General features: G+C 39.2%; 1 non-coding gene and 1 pseudogene across 1 annotated transcript; one reads left to right on the forward strand and one right to left on the reverse strand.

Moving 5' to 3' along the window:
• Window positions 1–306: 306 nt before the first annotated feature.
• LOC123488390 lies at window positions 307–14270 on the forward strand (annotated as a pseudogene).
• Window positions 14271–18244: 3974 nt separating this feature from the next.
• On the reverse strand, window positions 18245–18318 carry trnat-ugu. The gene has a single exon. It is a non-coding gene; the product is annotated as a tRNA-Thr (tRNA).
• Between the last annotated feature and the right edge of the window lie 6476 nt (window positions 18319–24794).

Raw genomic sequence — 24794 nt, forward strand, 5'->3', positions numbered from 1 at the left:
AAAATAAAATAACACTAAAATAATAATATTACAGGTTATTTACAAGGATCAATGATACTGTAGTCAGTGTATGGGGGAGGTAGTTAAGGATTGATTGAGGCAATATGTACATGTAGGTTTGGTTAAGTGATTGATTGAAGTATATGTAATGTAGGTAGGGGGTGAAAAGCAGAGATGTAGCTGTTTAATTAACTGTTCGTAGCAAAGTTTATGGCTTTGGGGGTAACAAAGGTAGCTGGAAGCTAATCTAAAGGTTGGATCGCTTGACTGATCGCCTCCTCTCTTGTCTCCCCTACAGAGAGCTGACTTGCTGTGGGCCCTCTTACCATCACCTACCTGCGTTGAGTAGCTGTCGCGGGACATCTCCAAGCCCTTCAAGAGCATGGGCATCAGCATCCTGTACCGCAAGCCCAACACCACCAACAACGGATTCTTCTCCTTCCTCAACCCCATGACCCCTGACATCTGGGTCTACATCCTGCTGGCCTACTCAGGCTCACAGCTGTGTTCAACTGTGAGTCCCAGACTTTTCTTGGCTACCCTCCCTGGCTACTTTCTGTTCTACCTGTCTGTGTGTGTTTGTGTTTATTGAACTTATTGAGAGGGATATCTTTTGTTTATTCTACTTGTAGTGCTAAGTTACAGCTTGCAAGCACTAAAAAGTTAATTAAAAAAAGAACTTGTACTGCAATACAGGTTTTTGTAGACAAAACACTTGTCTCTCACAAGGAGAGCACCAAAGAACATGCCAAAACCACAGCACAACCTAACGTTTTAATGCCCACAACAGTGTATGGTTGCAGCTATGTGGAAATGTTTTATCTGAAAGATATAGTGCACAAAATGTGGCTGGCTAATCCGAATCTCTGCAGAACTGAGGAAACAACAGATGGTTTCAAGTGATTCATCAGTTGGGGATATGGAGAGGTCTCTGCTCTGGGTAGGGCCATGTTTACTTTGGGGCAAGTCCAACATTTAGTGTGAGTGGTGGGTAGGATCAAGGCAGTTATGTCAGCGTGGGTGCTCTGTGGAGCCCAGCAGGAAGAAAAGGGATGAGAGTAGCAACCACCAGTGAAGTTATACACTCCAATTCAAAAGTATTTTCTGCATAATTTCTCTGCAGTTGTGGCGCACTGAACAACCCATCTTCAAATGTATACAAATAAATACTGCCGATACCTGGAGAAATAAATTGATTAATAAATAAATGGATCTTTTCCACATTTCATAAATCATTGAAAATCATTGAAAGTGGAATGGGCTAGTAATGCCTGAAATTAGTATGGATTGAGATCATTGAAGAAGTATCTATGATTTGTTTTCTGTTTCCATATGTGTTCCAAATGGGTTCCTGAGAACTTTCAATGGAATTATTTTACACAAGAGAGAAAGAAAATAACCTGTGCCACTTGCAGGCATCCTCTCACCTTGGGTGGTGGTTGTCAATGCTTCTCAACTGGGCTTCCTGGTGCCTCCAAATGCAGAGTGGTGCTTGAGGAAGTTCTCTGAGAATGTGGAGCTCAGGGGGTTTGAGAGGAGCCAGCTGCACTCCCATTATGTTCTGAGACAAGTCATGAGCTCGCTTTTAGCACCCTGTTCTATAAGTACAAGTAGAAAATCATCTCTTGACTGTTGCATCATTTTGGGAGACCTGCCTAGAAAGTGAGCAGAAGTGCTTTTGAGCTAAAATAATGATCAAATAGCAGTTTGATGTATGGGTTGTTTGAGATGTTGACAAAAGAGTAAATGTATGTGTTAATATAGGTAGGCACATATTGTACTTGATAGTCTATAGTTGAAAACAATTCAGATGAACTTGAAAACAAAAGCTTTTCTGGACAATCACAATCCATGTACTGACCAGGCACCCACGAGAAGAGAATCCAGTGAAAGCACTAAGCCTTATGTTTGCCACAGCCATCTTGGAGTCATGACGTGGGTCAACAATATGGAAACCAGAGTGCTTACAGAAGTGTGAAAACAGAAAATAAATCTCAAGTAACTATGCTCTAAGTAACAGGAAAGAGAAAACATTGAGCAGTGCCCGGTATATGCAATTGCCTTATCAGTGCTCTTAAAACCTGGATCACTTTAAGGATGTAACTAGGGGGGTAGAAATCACATAAGCTTTCACGTTGCAATACACTGTCCAGCACCTGGAAAAGATATCATTGAAATTCAGCAAGATAAAAATGGGCAGTGGAATACAAAAAATAAGACTTCAATACATGCCAATGTTGATAAGAACTTACGCTCTAGCAAGTGTGTAATAATGGAGTTTTTTCCCAGTCATCCTTATCTTTTCAAATAGCAACACATTGGCCAAGTACACTTTGAGTTACCGCAGTGCTTCTGCTATGTCTGTCTAGCTGCCGAGAGGCTAGTTTGCTTTGGTTATCATTCAGACTATTTAGAGGGTTTATGTTTTGAGAGATTGCTGCATCATTAGAGTGTGACCAGATTTAATGGAAAAACACACTCATGAATGGCGAAGGTGCATAAAGATGTTGGAATTCAGATATGCAGTCATGGTTTTACCACTATCCATAAACTAGGTGCGTGATATGGTTCATCGCGCCCAATAAATCAGCACAATCTATATTTTAGTTTTTAAATTGTTGCTTAAATTGTGATCATGTATACTGTACATTACTGTGTAATGACGATGCAAAAATAGGAAGAGCAAATGTAAATAAGCTTAACTTGGTAAAACAACGGAATTTGTGTTAAGTACATGAATGGCATCTTCATGCACCTTGCCCATTAAATGGAGTGTCAAATGAAGATGCAAACCAGTCTCTGAGCTATGTGTTCATTAAATAAAAAAAAAAGAGACTTATTGACACTGTACAGTATATGTATGGTCCTCACTTGGAAATTTAGTTAACACAAAAATCAATAGAGAAATGTAAAGTTATGACGAGGTAAAAAAAAACTAACGAATGATTTTAGTGTTTTTTTTGAAAAGAGACACATTGGTACACTTTATTTGGATATTCCGGATAGTATCTTGTAGAGCATCATACTATAACAAACCATCTGTTGATAGTAACTTGCTTGAAGGTTAATTTTGGTTAAGGATTAGAATAAGGGTAAGGGTAAGATTAGGAGTAGTAGATAGTTAGTTTGAAATGTTAGTGATAGTCTATAGAGCATCTACAGATGGACTATCCAAATAAAGAGTTACCTCCTATTTTCTCCACTCATTACGCCAACTTTCATAAAAGCCAGTGAGAGATAGAAGTAGCATATTTTAAGAAGAGATGTTTCAGAGGATCTAAGCATCCTCTTCTCTCCTCTGACAGCAAAAACACCCAAATAAATTTGAATAATCAGATGTATTTGAAAACATTCAAAATTAATTTCAGGAAGGGAAAAAGCACTGACATTTAGCATGTTTTATCTCTCCATCTGCCTTTAAAAGTGACTGTTTCATCTACATTAAAGGATTTATGTTGTGCAGCACTTTGAAAAGATGTTACATAAATGGCAGAGGTACGTGGATAATGGGCTTTGAGGTTTTATACTGCTACATTTTCAGCGAAGCATGCCTCAAATTTATCACAAAATGACATTTAATATTGTAGCCTGAAAGTGGTATTTTTTTGTGGGAAAGTTTGCTAATTTGAGCACAGGAATAGAGATATATAAGTAAACGATTGAACAGTGAAGACAGCTATATCGTGGAACATAAGAGCACGTAACACAACATAAATGCTATGTAAATGTACCACTAACAACAAGTTACTTGAAAATAATAGGTGGATATCTTTACAGCTTTTTTTGTTTGTATAGTGAGTAAATATAATGAAAATATGACTCGTATACAGTTGCACATTCTTTAGGGGACACTGTAGGCTAAGTATGGGTGGTTGTCAGGCGAAATTCAGGTTAAGTGTTAGGCTCAAGGACACATCAGGAGTGCTCTACCCAGCGAGACAGAGGCCGATGCAGAGAACTAGGATGTGAAATAATGTATTCATTAGAACAATCAGATTAGTGTGACCAAAGCCACAGGATTATGTGGCAAGAGCATGAAATGAACCTAAGATAGGTATAATGTATAATACATGTAAACTTAGTAGCAACATATCATATCTGTGTAAGTCCTATATTACCCCCATTCCCATAGTACAGTATTAACACAATAATAGAATTGATTATTAAACTGCTTTGAGTAAAGTTTTCTTTGAACTCATTTTTCTTTCTTTGTATATCATTTCTGTATGAACATCGGAGGGCTAATGAGTATCCATATTTTATATATTGATATTGATGTTGGTGAGAAAGGGATTGAATTCTAATGCACATGATCTCTTTCCCCATGCCTCATTAGGGGTTAATCTGAGCCTCACAGTAAAAGAATACACTATTATGCCGAAATTATGGTATACTAGAGCCTTTGTTCCTGACATCTTTCTCCTCCTTCCCTATAGGTTCAGTCCATACGAATGGTACGATTGCCTATCCTGCAATCGGATCCGGATACGTGGTGGAGAACAACTTCAATTCTCCTTAACAGCTTCTGGTTGGGTGTGGGCTCCCTCATGCAGCAAGGTATGGTATAGTAGTATTATTTCACCTGTCAAAAGCAAAAAAACACTCCCTTCCTTTTCTGCGCAGCCATCCCCCCCCTCTCCACCTTTAAACTGACAAGCTATAATTCAATTTTGAGACGTTTTAGAAGACAATATTGGTTCTCAGGAACAACTGCAGATGGCAAAAAGAAAGCTGTTGTCACCTCTGCCTGCTCAGGAAACAGGAGTGGTGAGAGAAAGAGAGTAGAAATCTGTCAGAATGTGAAAGAGAAAACACGGTAGATTTGTTTCCCCATAACACAGCTGTTTGTGTTTTGGGACGAAAGGGGTAATTGAGAACGTGTCTGACAAATGCCAGCTGTCACAAGTGAGAATAAGAATAAGCCATGAACTAAAGACCCATTGCTTCGAAATTTATATCCTTCCACCACACCTCAGCTCGGACAAATGACATTTGTTAAATGCCACTTGGGCCTTTGGCGGTGCTTGGGAGTAGGTATTGTATTATTGTCTTAGGCATCATTTCCTGATATTAAATATGTAATTCTCAGCATCTTTTTTTGCAAGAGCAGACAGTTAATTTAGTTTTCCAAACCCCAAAGTACTTATTTGAATTTTTCTGGCTTCTGTGTAAGCTTACACAAATCTGAGGAAAGTTAGGGGGAAGTGAATACAATGGCACCAAGCTAATGGAGTCTCCTCGTTCACCCTTAAAGACATTCATAAGCAAATGGAGCTCCTTAAATGATTTGACGTAATAAAGTCAACCGAGAGAAAAAAAGAGAGACAAATGTTTAACCTCAATGTAACAAGACAAATTAGAGGCTAGGGGGGTTTGATGGTGGTTTTGCCGGTAAGGAGAGTAAATGGTAATTCATTAAGAAAAAATGGGGAGTTCAGGATGGGGGGTATCGAAAATGAATAGGAGATAACAGTACAATATGAGAGGGAGTGAGAGGAATAAACAAAACAGAAGGAAGTTGGTGATTAATCTTTGAACAAGATTGATGGTCCTTGGTCATAGAGAGGTGGGGTAACCACTTGGAACCTTCAACTTGAATCGGTAAACCACCTGTGTTGGTAAAGAATGTTGTTCTTTGAATACGTTCCTGAAGCAGGTTGTGTTGTCATATAAAAAAAGGATATTTAAGGATATTTACTTTGACACAGCAGAATGGTTAAGAGTTAACTAGGGCTGAACTCCACTCTGGCATTATGAGTATAACCTTGCTTGAAAAATAGACGTTTATGCCAAATCATCCCAAAGTGTTAAAATGGATTTTGGAGCTCTATACAGTTACTTTAAATGATTGATATAAACACGGAAAAAGATTGATGTTTTGAACAAGTGCCAAAAAATGTTTTTGGTGAAAGTAGCAGGGTTAGAAAACTAAAAGGATATCTACTTGTAATTTGGGTGAACTATCCCTTTAAGATCATAGTGCTAATGTCATCTAAAATTGTTTAAAACAATTAACTAACAAATTAAAATGATCATCTATGTAATACTATGAAGAGTGAATGAAATAACCTGAACTATTAAGTTAATAAAAAAGTAGGTCAAACATTGATTCTCTGGAAGACATACCCACTGAAATGCATTATCAGCTCCTTATAACAAACCTTGATAATATTCTAATCGCTTGATCATGTAATTTATCAATGCAGTAATATTGACAATTTTCACTGGAGCACTATGTAGCTGCAAACATTTCCCCTCGTTAGATGGACTAGTATTGAGCAATTGTGACTTTCTGTGGCACGTATGTGTCTGGTAATTATGGATAAGCCAAGATTGGCATTTGGGCAAAATGTAGATGACCTGTCTGTAGCAAAGCAGTATGAGGGTCTGCACTCAGGCTTAGGTAAATAGTGGCAGGGTGAGAGAGTTAGCAGGTATTGTGCACTAAAACCATAAAAAGAAAAACCAAGAGTGAGAAATATATTAATTGAATTCCATGCTGGAAAGAATACAAAAAGTGCCAGTGCAAAGTGTTTGCCCTGATACAAATGGTCAAATATGTATCCAAAGGGATTTTTGTTATACAAACCAGACACCTTATGCTCTGCTACCAAACTCACTGACAGACACTGGAGAGAGGAAGCATTCATTGAGATGTTTAAAATGCAAATGGCCATGTTTGGGAGGAAGAAGGGCCAATAAAACAAAACGCAAGTTTGTTGTAGGAGTGAGGTGTATAAAAACAAGAAGAGTACACAAATGGAGTGGTGTAAAAGCACACCTTGCATGCTTAAAAGAGGCGCGCGCCTGGGCTGGTGTGAGGTTTTTGATAGGAGTTGCAAAATGGGTGAAACATGAAAATAACTGGAGTTGCAAAATGTGTAAGTAACATAAGCTAAGCACAAAATACTGCATTTATAGTCATGGGGCATTGTTTTTACTGTATCTGTGTTATCTTTATTCGATATGGAGAAGGAGAGTTTTCAACTTGGAAAACATTTGAGTATTTAAAAGAGATTAATAAGAGTAATAGTCTGGGAGAGTGTTTTATGTGAGGGATGAAGCTGCTAAGGAGAGAATGTAAGTGCAGTGAAGATTTATGGGAAGAGCTGCCTCTCTGATGTTAAGTTGAAGCTTTCTGCTTGTGGGGAAAAAATAACATGGGGAGAAAGCCAGGGCATTGCATTTAATAGTACTCAGTGCTTCTAAATCCACAGAGAATATACACTGTAATCCAGAAAGGCTCTGATTGTCCTTTTTCAAACTGACGATGGAGCAAGCCGCTTTGTTTCTCTAAGGGAGACACTCTACAGTTGTTATGCATTATGAATCTATCTTAAGTACGTGTGCTTTATCAAGGCTGTTATAAGTGAGCCACAAGTAGTTATGAATGCTTTTTGCAAGTGATATGTATATGGGGATAGAGGGTAGGTAAATAATTAATTTCACATCTGGGTGGATCACAGCAAATGCTACTATGTATGCAATATTACAATAGCACAAAAAGACTGAATTGTCACAGTGAATTATTGTAATGTTTGTTTGTGGCAATTATTAAAAGGGATGGGTTGCCAACTAGTGATTTGACATGAAAATAAAAATGTCCGTCATTCATTCATTCAGCATCCCTGAGCCTAATACCTTTCTCAATAAAATTGGCATTTTGCGTAGTGTGTATTTAGAGTACATCCCCCATCCTATAACATATTTAAGGAATATGTGTATAGTGTTTTGTATGGCCTTTCACTGTACTTTGTGCACATGACATTACATTTGAAACTCTGCAGATTAAGATGTAGAATACATCTCTAGGCTGCAGCAGCACTGGGCAGTCACTGAGATTGATGTGTCGCTTGGTTGACTGGAATTGCATCAATATCTTGCTCTGGAAAGGACATTTATATTTCGATGGCTTAGAAGACATGAAGTTTCTTAAGAGATGTATAGTGTATTGACAAGGTTTTTATATCCTCGGCAGCATATGACCAATCCATTTTTTGTATTTATTAGAGTGTTTGGTGCAGTGCGCTCCAGCTGACAACAGCATTTTAGGCCTGGAATCCAATTGTGTTACCAGTTGTTCAGTTTACCAGTATGACTGCTGGAGCTGGGTGTCTCCTATACTTAAGTGATAGTTCTTATCGTGGGAGTGTTACAGTACTGGCCTTGTTTGACACCGGGTAAGGTGTCAAATCACAAAGGACAAATCCAATCAAATTGGGTAAGGAAGGCTAAAAGCTGACCACCTCTACCTCCCTTCTCAGTGGGGGGTTCAAACTGAAATTTATCAGTAAAGTAGTGGATGGGAGAATGAACGCAACCTCTGGTGGGAGAGGTTGTTTTAGATGTGACAGGGACAGAAAATAAAGTAACTTTAACGTGAGTAAAAAGCTATTGTAAACAAGATATATGGGAAATGTATCTGACAGAGGACTCCTGCTGCAAAGTCATAATAAATGCTGCTGGAGTGCAGGGCTGGAACCTAAGTAATTGAACATTTATGTCCTGAGACTGATAAGCCATTTTCACTCCTGTCAAATGTAAGTTGTCACAAATTAATGTATGTTATGGATGTATTCTTTGTGAGACACTGCTCAACACAACAAAATCATGCAAAGAAGAATATAAAACACAAAATAGACATGTTGTAATCTCAAAATGCATGCAACAGACAAAATAAAAGAAAGCATATAGTGCATGTATATATGCAAGCCATTTTACGGGCGCAGGGAACAATGGTGTGGAAAAGGAGGTGGAACATTTCAAAGGCAAGGAAGAGTAGAATCACATTTAGATTGGACGCAGGCCTAGTGTCAGGGTTGATTTATGAAAACCCCACAGCGTAAAAAGCAAAGGTACTTTATTAATTCAAAAACACCAGAATAGATTTAACCGCCCCTCATAGTAATAAGAATATTCAGATTCCGTACCATCAGTTTTTTTGTTGTTAAGCTTGGTGGAATCAGAGGTCGTGGTTCAGGCTGACTACATTGCAGATGCATTATTAGATTTCCAGCCTAGACCACCCACTACGCTGATTTCCCACAGGTTGGGAGATACGAACAAGTGTTGTGGACTGTGCCCTTCTGGAGGAGTTTATCTGGCGGCTATCACTATAATGAAAATTCAATCCTCTATGTTTGTTTCTTGCCGAGCCCCAAGTATGTTTTATGCATTCATGTGTGAGCTAGAAGCAGATTTTCTTTGTAGGAAATAAACTGATTCTGACCCGATTCCGATATCTCAAATAGATATTTAACTAACCATATAGATATATATAGATAATGACTCTGCAGTCAATGACTTGCACACAACCATGGATGGTGAACACAACTGGAATATATTGTAGCTTTGAACATGACCAAAAGGAACATAACCCAGACGGAGGTTGTGTGGATCCAGGAATCCTAACTGTATCTAGCAAGTAATTAGTTTGGGATCGACAAAGGTTGTGGTTGGATCGTTTCATAGAGAATTGTAGTAAATTAAAATGTAATTATTTTCCAAACTTAGGAAGGCTGCCATGGTACTTAGATATGCCCCTGTAGTGTTTCCCTCTGTGAACCATTATGATAGACCAAGAGGAAGGTGTTCATTGATCACCTTTATGTGAAAAAGAACATAAAAGGTGTTATATTTGTAACAGTGTTAAAATGAAGATAAATGAGAAGTATAATTCATTATAAAGGATAAAACTGTGGGGTAATTAAAAATGTCTAAATGGACAGAAATATTGCCCAGAAATTACCTAATATATAATAGAATATGTATATGAACCATACAGCCAACATTCAAGCCTAAATGTGAGGTAAACAATTAGCAACTGTAAGATGCCTGTTGTTTTACACACCCTGTCTGCTATTCAGGCTCTGAGCTGATGCCCAAAGCCCTGTCCACCAGGATCATGGAGATCTGGTGGTCTTCACCCTCATCATCATCTTCTCCTACAAATCCTCACCGTGGAGCGCATGGTGTGTGGCCCGTGGATTGCGAGAATAAACGCGAAAACCAAGATTGAGTATGGGTAAAGACGGTGCACATCTTCAAGGTATGTATATTAAAAGTTTGGACATAGTCTGTTTTTGCTTGGTTGAGTTGAGCTTTTTTCATGTTGATTTATAATATGAAAATGAACACTCTGCAAAGAAATTTGAAAAATAACATAATTAAATCTTTAATTTCATTTAAATATTTTAAAGCAGAGTTGAATGAGCCGTGATTGGAAGGAGGTGATTGAAGACATAGTATATTGTCATAAAAGTGTAATTACGAAGTAACTGAGACAAGATGCTGAATTCAGTATTTTTGGGAATTTTTAAGAAATGTTTTTATAATTGAGGAAAAAAAACAAGTATTCACAAAAGACAGATTTCCAGTGATCTTAATTCCCACTGTAAAAGCAAATTCTCAGCTTCTCACTTTCCACGCTTGCTTGATGTGATCCTCCATAATGATTGTTTTATTCAAAAGTTTCAGCTTTTGCCCTGCAGGGCTCTAAATTTATTTTATTATTTGAGTCTCAGATGTGCATAGTTAGTGTAGAAAACAATAATTTGCTGTTTTGGAAAAATGAAAACATTGGAACATTTCATGGAAAATGTTTTTATGGACAAGGGAAAAGTATATGTTTATGACACACAATAGCAAGGAAAATAGATCCTTTATCCAGGGTGATTCGCCCCAGTTTTTACACTTTTAAATATTCTCTGTTGAGTAGTAAATAAATATGTATGTAATAATTGTGCCTCTGCTAAAGAGTGTATCTCTTGTAGTTTCCCTGCACTGACAATATAACTGAGGATGACATTTTAGATTTTCTCTGGCCCATTTGCTATTTCCTTCACCCCATGTTTTATATTGGTTATTCACATTATATTATATTAAATATATTTATTGGACTTTGGGTATTGAAAAGTTAAATATATATTATTATTATTATATTATTATATTATTTAATTTTTTCATAATGTATCTCTTTCTACTCTCTGTTAGCATTATGTTTTATGTTAGACCGGTCAGAATATCCACCAATAGAATTTTCACCCATCATTAAAGATTCCCAGTGACCACCAAAAAAATCACTGGGGAGAGAAAGAGCACATTAGTAACCATTCATTCCATAAGGTTTGATTAAATGAGTTCAATGAGGGATTAGAGGTCATGGAGTAATAGAATGTGTGATTATACAAATTAGAGATAGTGCTAACCATTGGAACATGGAGGACAACCCTCCTCTTGGAGAGCTACGAGGTGTGGGGTTTTGCTCCAGCCCCTACTGAAACCCAACTGATCCTACTAATAATCTGCTCATAAGCTTTAGTCTAATGGTCTGCACTGTTGCCTGAGATACCATTATTTGAACCCCAAATTATAGATTATTGACAATTAGTAAAAACTTGCTGTAAGTTTCAGCAGAGTAAAAAGTGGATTTTCGAAGATATTGATTTAGTGACAGATATGATTAGTGTTATTAGTCAGAGGAGACACAGGTGTTATAATTACTCATCAGTTGCAGAGCTACGGCTCTGATCACTGGGAGGGCTAATGAGCTCGACTGAAGCAGATGAGGGAGCTGATAAATACTGAAGAGGTGGGGAGATGTAGATTTGTAAAACACACTGCATGGAAGGGCACTGTAGGGCAAAAAGTAAAGCTTTGCACTGGAAAGGCACACAGGTAACACTATGTATGAAAAGATGTACTGTATGGGTTTTATATTTTATATACAACATATCACTGCACATAAATAATGTTTTTACATTAATAACGATGCAGGAATTAAGTGAATTAAAGAGCTTTGATATAATTAAATGCTATGGTAATGAGACAGTATTATTCAAATTTTAGGTATGGAATACCAACATTTGACCCCTTGTCAAATAGCATGAAATATACCACAGACAAAACGCAAGGCCAATGGAGAGGAACCTCAATTAATCCAGCCTTTTTGTCTATTTCCCTGGATGAAAAATAGATGTACGCATCCTCATGTCTTACTAAATTATTATATCCAGTGGCCCAAGCATAAAAAATAAAATAAATAATAGATGTTTGAAAGTATAAAGTGTAAAGAGATAGTAGAAACTGTGAATGTTAAAGTGGAGTGCACAGGTGAGCTATCTGCTCACTTGGAGCTGAAGGCTCCAATGCATTCCTTTATTCTGTTAGAATTATATACTTAAGGAGAAGTGTGGGAAAAGATAACAGCATGATAGGGTGTGCCAGAGTATTTTAACACTAATACTATGTGCTACAAAGATGAGAGGGATATAATGTGTGCAATGGCATCAACACACTTGTAGAAACACATGTTAATTTCAGAAAGGTAGAGTAGACTCAATGCCCCCTTTGACAGGTAATGCACAATCTGAGATTCAACATTGATTGTAATTTCAATTTTCCCCTTACAGAAATCAAAGGTTTTAATTTTTGAGAAGATGTGGGTATGAGTAGTAAAAAGTAGCTGTCAATCATTGAGGAGATAGGAGGGTGAAGTTGACTATGCCTTCATGGAGTCACCACAATCGATTACATTACCCGGCAGAACTGAACCACCCATTGGAGGCATCATTGACAGCAAAGGTATGGAATAGACCATGGGTAAGATGTAACAAAATATCTGTACCATAATAGATATAGTAGGTTGTTGATGGTATAAACACTCTCAGCTCTCATAACCCCTGCAGCAAGCACCATCCCCTCCATTGATACATTGGTGGAGGAGGTGGTCCTTCGAGCTGGATAGGAACAAATAACACATTAATCCATATCTGTGCTTTCGATGCAGAGCATTTCAATGAACTACTATTGTATTTTACTCTTGCTATTTAGTACATTTTTGGACTATGTGTATTGTTGTATTCGAGATATTGCTGCACTGTTTTAGCTAGAAACAGAAACATTTCGCTGCACCTGCGATAACATCTGCAAAACTGTGTACGCTGACCAATAACGATTTGATTTCTATCAATATGCAATGACAACATATGCATTTGAGCCATGTTTTATGAAAATTCCCCTGTGGCCTCATCAGCAAGGTCCAGCTAATGGTTTATCTTATCTTTCAACCAGACTAAAGCAGACCTTCTGTTGCTTGCCTTACAGGCTCTCCATACCGGGACAAAGTGACCATCGCATTCTGAACATCCTGGAGGATGGCCGTCTGCACATGCTCAAGGAGAAGTGGTGGAGCAGCAGCAGCTGTCTGGACGCGAAGAGCACCGGAAAGGCCGGCCCCATGGGCATTCAGAACCTGGGAGGGATCTTTATAGTGCTGGCGTCTGGGCCTGGTTCTCTCCGTCTTTGTGGCTATAGCTGAATTCATATACAAGCTAAGGAAGACAGCGTAAACGTGAGCAGGTAGCATATTATCCCCATGAATCTGATTCAAGATTGTTGATCAGTAATTTATTTACTTGATGTGATTATTTTATTAATGACATTGTTTGCATGACGTACAGTATATATTGGTTAATTTTAGATCCTTCCTTCCATTGTTCAACTTGCCTAACGTGTGTATTTCTGACAATGTGAACACAACCTTTAAATCCAAGTACTCTGTCCATTTTAGTTCCATTTATTAAAGGGATTTGCATGCCCTCAAATAATCCCTGTGCTATTTGGCCATAAAATATAACATTTATTTAATTTTAACAGGCATAATTGCAAATTGGAGCATGCCGAATTAATCTGTTATTAGTCATTGCAGATGTCAGAATAGCATGAAACCTCAACAGTTGTAAATCACAGATTTGAGTTATGCAACTAAGTGGGTTGCGCAAGCATGCTTGTATAGGTAATGGGGTAAAAGAATACGGCTCTGTGTCAATCTATCTGACAGAGCAGGGAACAGTGCACATTGCGTGGGTTGCAGTGGTGGGGGTTGCAGTATGACATGGCTGTCAGCTGATGGGAGAGGAACAACATACATGAATGTTTTATGGGTAATGTGTTTTGCACTCTTGATCTTGTTGACACTCTATGCTGTCAGAACCATTTAAAGCTAAGGCATTTACCCCCCATCCCTTTCCCCCCTTCTCTCCCCTTCTCTCGCCCTTTTGCCCAGAGGTCTTTCTGCAGTGCCATGGTGGACGAGATCAGACAGTCGTTCACCTGCGGGAGGCGTGTGAAACACAAGCGCCACCACCTGGCCCCGGTCATGGTCAAGACGGATGCAGTGATCAACATGCACACGTTCAACGACCGACGACTCCCGGGAAAGGACAACATGAGCTGCAACACTGGGATGACCCCCGTGTTCCCGTGACGGTTTGCGCTCCCAGAGAAAGAGCCTCCTGAGCAATGTGGAGGGCGTGATTGGTCCCGAAACCTGGGACAATGGGAATGCCGAGGGATCACCAGATTCACCATCAACCACACGACATAGGGACACTAACGAAACATGGAACACTAACTAAACATGGTACTTTCAAAATGGCAGCATCGGCGACACAGGTATGACAACGTTCACCCATGTATTCCAAAAGAGACAGAAAAAGAGAGAGAGGTGGAGGAGGAGAACCATTCCTGGAAAAGGAAACAACATCTCCAAATAATCTGTATTCAAGTCCGATGTTTACGTACGTAACACAAAAATACACTCACCAAGGAATCACAAGATATCCAAGGAATCCTTGATTGACAAAGATTCAACCTTTTTATTGGACATATGGCATAAAGACAGAGGTGGCTTCGTTGAGCATGGCAATAAAAGAACTACAGACAGGGGAAATTGGGTTTTGATGGGAGATCAGTTATGTCACACATAGCACATCACGATCATTCAAAGTAAAAAATCTGACCGAATATTTTTTATCTTGTCTGGAGGTCCTTTGGCAGCAGAAAATGATGTTACCTCAAACCTTGTACAGACATAACATTGGGTTCTTGATTTCCTCTCTTTGAGTCATAGTCTATTTTATGAGAGGCATTTTTAAATGCATGGCTTGGACCATCGGACTTCTATAATTCCACTAGAAGAAACACGTCCTTAGTACATGCAGATGACAGCAATGGAATCCCAACAGTGAGCAAATCCCATAGAAAGAGAATTAGGTTTACAGATTATCTTTAATTGACGAAAAATTACTGTTCAAAGAGAGAGAGAGAGTTGACATCACTGAAGCTATCCTGAGGTTTTAATGGGGAGACCTTGATTGTTATTGAATAACGTTTCCGCATATTGTGCCATTTTGTTATTGTGACTAAACACAATGTAGGGCCCTATTTGTTTGTGCTTCATCACATTATTTGCAGACATATGTTTTGTGGACATTAAGATCATTTTGTACGTGAAGAAAATTTAGAACAATGAACTAGCCAATTGCCAAAGATCTGCCCGTAAAATAAAACTAAACGCTGGATGTGACTGCTCATGCAAGTGCTTCATGAGATAGAAGTTACTGATCCAATATTTTTTAAATTAGACTATGTTAAAGAAGAATATCCATGGCCTTTTTTCTTCTTTACAACACAGGGTCATGTGTTTCTATCAGATACAATGACTTGTTTTTGGCATCTTTGTAATCAAACAAACAAATATACAATACTCTTGGGATAATGAACGAGGAGGGATTTGCTTCAATGTATTCATGTACCAAAATGCAAGTAGCCAGCTTGAAGTGTTTACTCTTATTTGGCTACCAATGATAAATGGACATGAACCCCCTTATACTTGTTGCACTACTAGTCTATATTGTCCTCTAAAATAACTACCTGGTCTCATTACTTTTTTGGGCATTTACAACTTGAAGAACTGTACGATTTAGGGGAATTAACTGAAATAATTTACTCATAAAAGCATAACATATTTATGGTTATGTTAAACCCAATCATACCGTTCATGTTTGAAGGGTTATTGTTAGGGTTATAGTCAGCTAGTTAGTTAGCCAGCTAGCTAGGCTAGCTGGTTATCTCTAGTTGGTTATCTCTGCCCATATCCCCTTAATAAACATTTCAGAGAAATGTGTCTACATTGGCTTTGAGTTGTTTTTAAAACACCAATGGCAATGTAATATTTTCAGAGGGCAATTAGCCATCTGTTTCCATTTTGTGAAAGTGTCTCTACAATAAGGCCCCTCGGAAATAGCCATGTTATAATTGCACAATGTCCATTGAATTGCTCTTGCTGCTTGCAATGAATTACCATCTAACCCTTCTGACTGCTAGATACTCTAATCTAATATTATCAGTGATATGAAAGAAATGCAGAGAGCACAGTACAGATATACAGACTGCATAGTTACTGTTTTAAGCTGTTTGGTTTTAGTTCTGTAATTGCAGGTGACTGTAAATGACTTGGTTTAGTAGTGTGTTGGGCAGAGGACATTGGACAAAGGACCTTATGAGTAAGAAACAAATGCTGTCATCATTTTGAATGGTACTACATACTGTTCCTATGTGTGTTTACTTTGTGGCCACGGCAACAGTGAATGTCCTTGGGACTCACAAATTATTTAGCTTATTCATATTGCAGGCCCGATCTAAAAGCTTTGTGGCAGCGTTACGGCAGCTACGCTACCGCTATGGAAATGAGAGAGGCTAGCTCTGAGTGGCAAGACCCTTTGGTTTTTGCATTTGATTTTCATACTGTGCACTAGAGATAAATGAATCAATATCATGAATCAATATCATGAATCAATATCATGCTCAGATGATGAGTTGAACAAACAGACGGAAGATCTGAAGTTTGGTTTTCTGTGTTTATGTCGTCTGTAACGCCTATAAACTGTATATCTGCAATGAGTATTGAGCTGTAGGATGCTAGGAGTCTATATGTGAGTTGCCGGAATAGGGAGCTGAAGAGACAGCATACCTCTGTGAGGTTTACAATATTGATAAAAAATACAAACTATCCTGGGTTCCTTTTTTTCAACATTAACAATGTAAAGATTCAAGGAAACTTAAATCTGTGTGACTTATTATTGGTTTGGTAGAAACTCATTGTATAAATGTTAATCAACTCCCTTCTGCAAAGTAGAGTATATGTAGATAAGATTAACAGGAAAAAATGTATTTTGCTAAATTTTTACAGGTAAATACATACATTTTTGTTCTCAGCCAAACATATAGTGCAATTTCTTAATTTAAATTTGGTTTCATATGCCACTTTAACCTGTACCCCACTCCCACTTCCCCATCCTCCATATTAATTTATTCGATTGGAATGGATTTTAATATATTATATTGGATTATGATCACCAAGAGCAGAATAATATATGTAAATCTTATTTTATCGCACCTAATATATTGATATGGGGTCTATGTGACGTTGTAATATTGAATTCCCCAAAACTGTAGAGGAAACTCCTTTTAGAATAGATTTTGAATGATCTTGCTGGCTCTTTTCTTCTCTTGAACCCCATGATGCAGTTGGGCAAAGATTGGTTGCTACACTACAGGTTAGACTGGCTTCCAGTTGAATTCCCCTTTGACTGCAAACACAAGTTTCACATATTCTCCGAAATAATTGTGATGAAAATTGATATCAGTTCTCCATTAATAAAACTATTTGAATTTACTACCAAGATTTGAGTTTAGTTAATTCAATCAGTCCCAGTTATAAAGCATACTGTCTTTTTTATACCAAAATTTGAATCCAGTTATTTTACAACATTTTATGAAATCTAAGATTAAAATAATAAAAATAAAAAAATGACACATAACATGAGCAGTATGTGGTATGAGTTAGAATGAGTTATACTTTATTAAGCAATCAAACAGTCACAGCGCTAGGTATTTATTTATGTTTTGAGTTGAGTTGAGTTGAGCTGAATAGTCTGCTTCTATCATTTGACGGGAAACCTCTCAAACAATAGGATTAATATGTTGGTGCCGACCAGGGTTTTCTTTGTGGACATGCAGAATTTCTATGAATATCGTTTTTTGTAACGTTTTGTAACATTTTCTGTTTACCTAGTAACTGTATGTGTTAAGAGAATACCATTATTAGAATAACCAAGTAAAACATGGGGAAATAGAGAAGCTATTGGGTTATTTTCTTTTTAACACACTGTGAATAATTCAATTGTACAGTTTGCTGTATGGGTTATATGATTATAAAGATTTAAATAAAAAATTTAAAACTATATTACTCTTGTTTGAGTCTTATTATTCATAGTGTCAGTTGATAGAGACTATATTCATACAACTAAACTTGAATGCATTGTTGCTATATTTTAGTCATTTAGCAGATGCTCTTAACCAGAGCGACTTACAGTTAGTGAGTGCATACATTTTTCATACTGGCCCCCCGTGGGAATCGAACCCACAACCCTGGCATTACAAGCGCCATGCTCTACCAACTGAGCTACAGGAGGCTATACATTGTAGTCTACCCAACATTATATTATCAGGTTAAAATCTCCAGCTGTCCCTCTGATTGGTAGACTACAATGTATAGCAACAATGTACAGCACAGATTGAATGCAGGTCTGAACATCTACCTCTGGAAATCTATGTATTAACAGGTTGTTTTGCACTATTAGTAGAGTGGTACATTATATTCTCAGGTTATTTCACGTTTAGATTCTTCTCAGTATGGAAAGGTAAAGTTTTCACACTGCAGTGTATCCAAACTCTCTCTGCAGAGCTGGCTCAAAGATAACTTTTTTGCAATTTGCCATATGGATTCATTCACTCGGGGTGGAATATCCCTTTGAAGTCATGCTTTACCTGAGCTTGCTGATACCGAACCACTGAAGTATAAGTGCACAGTGACATGAATGACAGGAGGGCGCAACAGAGAAACGTGCATTTTTAAACCAGTTATTTACAAGGTTACTGGGATACCATTGTGACTCGCTAAGACATGCACATCAAGCAGGGAGAGTGGAGAGAGTAGTGCATGTTGGAGTGGTAAGTGACTGAGCTGTCTAATGTGTGGGGCACTTCTTCTACACAAAAAGATGGATAGAGGCCTTCTGAAGAGAGTCCATCTGCAGCGACCGCATCGGAGCCTCCAGGGGTTATTACTGAGACACACTGAGCGATCATTTGTCTATTTCATGACTATTACTCAATGGCAAACATCCATACATCAGAGCACAGAAGCCTTCTTAGAAATGGTCTCTTCTGCTCTTGTCTGTTACCATGACATTTAATGTGGAACAGCAAGCAGAGATACATTCTTATAGAATAGTCTTTATCTAGGCCTTGATAGAGATTGTCAACCATCAACCCTTATACTATCCCAGTTATCATCATCATCATCATCGTTTGGCTGCAGAACAGTTGTATAAGCGACATAACAAGTGACAGAATAAGTGACAGAATGCAATAGAAAGGAAGCATATAATACATGGTACGGCCATTGAATCATGACCCAAGATACACTACCTCACCAAAAGTATGTGGAGACCTGCTCGTCGAACATCTCATTCCAAAATCATGGGCATTATTATGGAGTTGCTCCCCCTTTGCTGCTATAACAGCCTCCACTATTCCGGGGAAGGCTTTCCACTAGATATTGGAACATTGCTGTGGGGACTTGCTTCCATTCAGCTACAAGAGCCATTAGTGCGGTCGGGCACTGATGTTGAGCGATTAGGCCTGGCTCGCAGTCGGCCATCCAATTCATCCCAAAGGTGTTCGATGGGTTTGAGGTCAGGGCTCTGTGCAGGCCAGTCAAGTTCTTCCACACCGATCTCGACAAACCATTTCTGTATGGACCTTGCTTTGTGCACGACGGCATTGTCATGCTAAAACAGGGAAGGGCCTTCCACAGTCCAATGGCGGCGAGCTTTACACCACTCCAGCCAACGCTTGGCATTGTGCATGGTGATCTTAGGCTTGTGTGCAGCTGAAACCCATTTCATGAAGCTCCCGACAAACAGTTATTGTGCTGACGTTGCTTCCAGAGGCAGTTTGGAACTCGGTAGTGAGTGTTGCAACCGAGGACAGACGATCTTTACGCGCTTCAGCACATGGCGGTCCCGTTCTGTGAGATTGTGAGGCCTACCACTTTGCGGCTGAGCCGTTGTTGCTCCTAGACGTTTCCACTTCACAATAACAGCACTTGCAGTAGACCGGGGAAGCTCTAGCAGGGCAGAAATTTGACGAACTGACGATAGTTGGAAAGGTGGCATCCAATGATGGTGCCACGTTGAAAGTCACTGAGCTCTTCAGTATGGGCCATTCTACTGCCAATGTTTGTCTATAGAGATTGCATGGCTTTGTGCTCAATTTTATACACCTGTCAGCAACGGGTGTGGCTGAAATAGCCGAATCCACTAATTTAAAGGGGTGTCCAAATACTTTTGTATATATAGTGTATCTCACAACAATTAACAATAGTCCACAGACTGTAAACATCTGACTGGGGTGTGTGTGTGTGTGTGTGTGTGTGTGTGTGTGTGTGTGTGTGTGTGTGTGTGTGTGTGTGTGTGTGTGTGAGTCGTGAGCCAGCAGACAGACAGAACTGCGACAGAGAGAGATTAACCTTGCTGCCGCGGAGATGCCAGACGTCGGTGTTAAAGAAAGCAGGGGAACCCCGGGCCTCGGCGCCCAGGAGCAGCTGGTGCATAATGAGCGATGGGCAGGGGCCTGCTCCTAATGGGAAGATGTATTATCTCTCACTATCAATTAATCCCTGCGGACAGGCAGGGGCCAGGATGAGAGCATCAGGAGTATGTAAAAGAGAAAGGGACAGAGGGAGGCAGGGATGGATAGAGGGAGGGAGAGGGGGAATGAAGGGAGGAGTGGACTGAGAGGTAGTGAAATCAGAAGTATGTAAAAAGAGGGTGAGAGGAAGGGATGGAGGGAGGGCGGGAATCTGGCCATATGAAAAAGAGAGAGAGATATGAAAAGAGACGAGAGATTCTTGAGGGAAATCATGAGTGTGTGAAAGAGAGAGGGAGGGATAGGGAGATGCAGTGGGGGAACTGGACAGATGAAGAGAGAGATGTCAAAAGAAACAAGTGAGGTGGAGGAGGGAGGAAAGACAGGAAGAGTGAAATGAAGACAGAAAACAGACACTATGCAAGGAGAATAAGCGTATGCAAATGTTATGGGGGATAATGCCCACAATTGACAATGATACAAAGGGGAGAGAGTAAGTAATAGTGAAGGGTTAAAAGTGTGTCATGTGAAAGTAGAGTAGGAAATGATGAGTAATACGATAGGAACAAAGGAAGCCAATGTATGAAATAGAAGCAAGAGGGGAGAGAGAGATGAGAAAATGTGTCAGCTAAACTGAGAAACGGAACAGAGGTGAGAGATAAAAAGAAGCCAAGAGGAGGGAGAGAGATTTGGAGATAACAAGGCATTGAACGGAGGAAAAGACAAACATTGATAATGAAACACATAAAAACAATGATAAAGAAAATATGTAGCTAAATATAGAAGCTTTGTGGGAGTGATGTAACATTAATTCAGATAACAATCGCTCAAAAGGGCAGAACATTATGCAATTTTTATGATGATTAATTTAGTTATTTAATTAATTTTGTGAATTAAGTCCCCCCACTCAAAGGGATACATATTATGTCAAGCAAAGTCTTAAATATATTTTCCAGTGGTAGCTTTTATGCAATGAAGCAATATGTTTTAGGTGATGCAGAGTCTCTCTTTAATGCTACCCTAAAATGTGCTAGCTCTGCTGTCGGACATAACACACTGAGCGTACAAAACATTAGGAACACCTGCTCTTTCCATGACATAGACTGACCAGGTGAATCCAGGTGAAAGCTATGATCCCTTATTGATGTCACCTGTTAAATCCACTTCAATCAGTGTAGATAATGTAGAGAAGACAGGTTAAAGAAGGATCGTTAAGTTTTGAGACAATTGAGACATTGATTGTGTTTGCGTACCATTCAGAGGGTGAATGGGCAAGACCAAAAAAGTGCTTTTGAATGGGGTATGGTAGTACGTGCCAGGCGCACCGGTTTGAGTGTGTCAAGATCTGCAACGCTGCTGGGTTTTTCACGCTCAACAGTTTCTCATGTGTATCAAGAATGGTCCACCACCCAAAGGACATCCAGCCAACTTGACACAACTGTGGGAAGCATTGGAGTCAACATGGGCCAGCATCCCTGTGGAACACTTTCAACACCTTGTAGAGTCCATGCCTGACGAATTGAGGCTGTTTTGAGGGCAAAGGCGGGTGCAACTCAATATTAATAATGTTTTATACACTCAGTGTATATTTACCCAAAGTGGTTTTTACGTCCTTCCTACCGTTATGTTATAACTTATGTTATGAATGTAGACGTAAATTACAGTAAATATTAATCCCCTCCACAAAGTGTTTTATACTAAAGTGTATTAATTCATCCATGTTTCTCCTTATGTTTCCTTTTCATAAAATGTCAAGTTGAGAAATACAGACATATAATAAACACAATATCATACTCTGTGCAATATGAAGCCTAATGCACAGTTTATGTCTATACACAGTACATTGGCTTTACAATCTTTACTGCTAGATTGATGTGCTCTGTTGCTCATGCATGGTTGTGGTGGTGTTCTGGCTGTAATGGCAGATGTCCAGCATTCCTCACGATGACCTTGACTGGGCCGTTCCACGGGTGTTCCACGTTCTCTCCGGCCCTCTGGGGTGAGCTGCCGGAGCCCAGCGGCCATGCATCATCGACCCGTTTGAGGGTGAGTGGAGCTGCCACAGCCCTGGCCGTGCCCATCTCCCTGGGCCCGTAGAGCGAGTGACCCATTTAAAATGTAGCAGCATTTTTTTTTGCTTTGATAGGGGCCAGTGTGCACCGAACCTTAGCATGGACTATGACTGCACAGAAAACCAAGCTCCCTACAGGAATACCAGGATGTAACCTTGAAGGGCATGGCTAAAAAACAAGATTGCCCAGTGCGAGCATGTGAAGAATGTACTGTAGGTATCTAGTGCCTTACTTGTTGAACACATAGTTCAAGGAGGAGTGAATTACAACTTGAGAAGTTAAACTTAAAAAGCCATGAAGGATGAAAGGTTCTTGACTTAGTCCTGTACTGCCAAATGCAATTTGGAAGGACAGATATCATGAAAGGGCAAAACATTATGCATTTTCTTCATACAAGCACAAAATCTAAATCTAACCTTAGCCCACAGGTGAACAGCGAAGAAACAGAGAAACATCATCAGGAGATTGTAGTAAGCTGGTATATCGGTACAGTATGTCTTTGAAGTTTCTAGGCTGGTGTGCATAACTAGCCTACTGTATAAGATTGGGCCCAGAACCTGTACATTTAATATTGGAGTGTAATAGAATTACAGACCAATAACATTAGTAACGTGAATAATTGATGTGTGTAATTACAGTACACCATAGTCCTCCAATGGAGGAGTCCCATGGAGGGAATAATCATGCATATTCTTCTCCCCTAATGAGCCTGGCACAATATGCATCGCTCATGTACCGGGAGAAACCATATGGTTGATTATTGGAATGAGAAGAAGCCATTGTCTATTATGTAGTCTTCGTCTTTCAATGTACTGTACATTGCCAACACAGGCTGGTATCAGAGATTGGTCCTCAGATAATAATGTTGACAGATGACTGTTTCACCTTCAGTGAGAACTGAGAAGCCTCTTGGACTTAAGTGGAGATGCCAATTGCAGAGATGTCTGGAAGAAAATGAATACCTCAGTGACACACACAAACCATTCATAGACTGGGACTTTGAAAGTGCCATGATTTGCATTGAGAAATGTACAACATTTTGTAACAGGTTGTTGTAGGCATATTCATTGAACATCCATATTGTAGAACAAAGGTAAAATTGAGACTTAAAATTTGTCAGAACAGAGAGGACAAAATGATATGGCAGTCTTCTTAGAATGTACTGTATGCATGTGGTATCGTTTCAGACTGACTACATTGCAGACGTTGCATTGCATCAACTAATGGTTGTGTGCCACATCCCCAACTGTGCAGTTAAGTATCAGATTGCTATATCACATGATTTGGTTTAGCTAATATGTTAAACATCTATCCAGGACTAGCGAGATCTGGCAGGAGTCTACTTGTAGTCAGCCAGGAGCCATGCCCTGGTCATTCCCTAACCTCACCCATAGTCAATTAGACAGGCAAGGAGAGAGAAAAAGCAGGCAGACATTTTGAAATTGAACTAGGAAAATATTTTAAAACCGTATTTTCTCAACTCTATATAGTAGACCAGCAAACCTGGAAAAAGTTATTGCTTTTTTTTTTGGTTGTTAAAGGCTGTCATCCATGCTAGATCAAACAATGATGGGGTGATGCACAAAGGCCGGATGTCACGTAAAATGTAGTTTAAGGCTATTATCAAGGGGTCAAATCTGGTGAAAATGGGCATGATGGAAATAGTAATAGATTTAGGGTAAATATCCTGAAATTCTTAACTAAAACTGAGTAGATGATCAAACACAGGGGCGCAACTTTGGTTTTAGAAGTGGAGGGGACATAACAATTAAAAACAATGAAATGTCCCTGATCAAACATAAACACTTAGACTTTTGAATGAATGCATTAATGGTTACCTTTTATACAGTTATTATGATTTAAGAGATGCTAATATACAGAAAATATGAACATTCACGTGTTCACCTAGAGTTGGGGTCTGTAGAGCCACCAAGGAGAACTTTACCTCATAAGAATCTGACTTTCTGGGCCAGAGATATTAAAACTGTAATTTCATTTTGCTAGCTGTGCCACTAGAGATCCTGGTTCAAATCCAGGCTCTGTCATAGCCGGCCGCGACCGGGAGACCCCTTGGGGCGGCGCACGATTGGCCCAGCGTCGTCCAGGGGGAGGGAATGGCCGGCAGGGATGTAGCTCAGTTGGTAGAGCATGGCGTTTGCAACGCCA

This window comes from Coregonus clupeaformis, unplaced genomic scaffold (genome assembly GCF_020615455.1).
Source record: "Coregonus clupeaformis isolate EN_2021a unplaced genomic scaffold, ASM2061545v1 scaf2254, whole genome shotgun sequence".
Lineage (NCBI taxonomy): Eukaryota > Metazoa > Chordata > Actinopteri > Salmoniformes > Salmonidae > Coregonus > Coregonus clupeaformis.